Source organism: Carassius gibelio, chromosome B6 (genome assembly GCF_023724105.1).
Source record: "Carassius gibelio isolate Cgi1373 ecotype wild population from Czech Republic chromosome B6, carGib1.2-hapl.c, whole genome shotgun sequence".
Classification (NCBI taxonomy): domain Eukaryota; kingdom Metazoa; phylum Chordata; class Actinopteri; order Cypriniformes; family Cyprinidae; genus Carassius; species Carassius gibelio.
The window spans coordinates 30,128,640-30,131,139 of NC_068401.1; positions in this window are offsets into that span (position 1 = coordinate 30,128,640).

Here is a 2,500-nt window from a genome sequence, read left to right on the forward strand (position 1 = left end):
AAGCATTTGAATGCTAATGTGAATCCGCGTAATAAAGTTTTATAAAGTAAAAGCATGAGACAATAATCGCAGACGACTCTGATTGGTCCGCTTTTAACAACGCGGAGAAAAGTAACAGGTGACACGTGACGACAGGAGCGCTTTTTTTCTTTTTTTACCAAAGCTCCGCCTATTTTGACTTTTCTGTCGTGTCTGTTTCTTTTCCTCAGGTTTTTTTTTCTGTTTCTGTAAAGTTGTGTCCTGGGAAGTGTGTTGGATCCTGCTCGTGAGGATCTGTGGTGTTTAGAAACCAACTCTTATTCAAACACTCTTACTGAAACTCCACATGAACTTCACACGTGCAATCACATGCAAAAATCACTGAAACGCATATGAAACGTGGATTTACAGCATGAAATATTAGATGTATTATTACAAACAAAAGTAATTATTCATTCATTATCATTCTTAATTATAAATAGCGAGATAATTAATATTATAGAATATTATCCATTAATTATCCATTTATTTTTATATAAAAAATATATATGTAAAAATTCAAAACAAAAAAATCAATTACTAAATTTAATGTATATATATATATATATATTTTTTTTTTAATAACTTGACTAAATAAATCAGTATTAATTATTTGCAATTGTCACTCCATTGCTTTGCCGGATATGTGTGTCTCATTTCCATCTTAAAGTAGTTTTTATTTTTAACTCAATTGTTTTTATTATTGCATTGTAAATGGAAAGTTGAAATACTGGCTTATTTAGCATTTATAATATACGCTCACATTATATAAAGTGAGCTTATATATATATATATATATATATATATATATATATATATATATATATATATATATATATATATATATATATATATATATATAATTTTTAATGAATGTGAATTGCTTAAACTAAAGGTTCTGCTTACCTCATCAAGTGTTCAGTCAATATTACATCACAAATGAAAGCTGAACCCAAATACTGAGAACAAAAGTAGATTTATTACACTGTAAACTGTAAATCCATTATAGATGAAAAAAATATCAAAAATATTTGATATACTTTATGGTTTATTGTGCAACAAATTGGAAAAAGAATGTAATGTAAATCATTTATATCTTTAAATAGTTCATTGAGAATTAAATCTGACAAATCATTTATATATTGTATTTTTCTTTTTTTTTTTTTCTTTGCAAATGAAACCAGACAAAAAACATAAATCCATTATATATTTTATAGTTTATTGTACATTACATAAAAAAAACCCTGGTAAATTAATAATATATTTTATAATTTATTTAGAATGAAATCAAACAAAAACCTGTCAATTAATAATGTATTTTAATATTTTATGGTTTATTACAAATAGCACAAAAACTGTTAATCCATTACATATTTCATAGTTGATTGCAAATGAAATCAGACAAAAAAAACAAAAAAAAAACTATAAATGAATTTTATATTTGATATATTTTATGGTTTATAGTGATTTTTTTTTTTTTACATAAAACTATACATCAATTAAATATTTTATACATTTTATGTTTATTGAGAATCAAATCTGAAAAAAAAACTGTAAATCAATTATATATTTTATAGTTTACTGTACCTAAATTGAACAAAAAGTGATAAATAAAGAATATATTTTATAGGTTATTTAGAATGAAAAAAAAAATGGAAAAAAAAACTCAAATTGGGCAAAAACTGTAAATCAATTATATATTTTAGGGTTTACTGTATATCAAATTGGACAAAAACTGTGTGTGATGAATTTTGAAACGAATCAAGCCGTACTAAGGCTAATTTCACAGCTAGCAGTTTATGTTCAATCAGAATCTCAGCAGATTCAGAGCATCACACAGAGTGACGTCTCCAGCGGTGAAGCTCCGGATGTGCCAGAGATGAGCTGGAAATACTGACAGACAGCACACAGAGACCGGGGAGAAAGATGTTCTGATCAACTGAACTGACCGTTTAAAGCGTTTACCTTTAGGGTTTGGTGGCGTGTTGAGAAGAGTCATAAACAACTACGTGTTCATAAACCACATTTAAACAAACAGACGCTTGTATATTATTCTCAAATTCAAATGTCCATCATCATATAATCATTCGTTTGAGCTTCTGTGACTTTTAAGTGTTTCTGGATGTTCTTTGTTCATTTGTCAGGTGATTTTCTTTGTGACAGCAGGTGAGAATTATATATTTATTTATATTTGTTGCCATCAAATATGAACACGATAGGTCTGCAATAGAAGAAAAATTCCCATTAATTTTCTCCATGTGGGAATTGATTTTTATCAATAATTTATAAGCCTTTAAAGTTAGACCTACATTTCCTTTTTTTTTATATATATATAAATATATTTTTTAAAACAGCGGATTTACTGGTGAAAAACTACATTATCCATGAGTCTGCAAAATCTCCAGCAATCAGCGCTCCCATCAATCTCCCAAACGACTTCAATAAGAAAACAAGCTTGAAATATGTTTCTAAACACATGGTC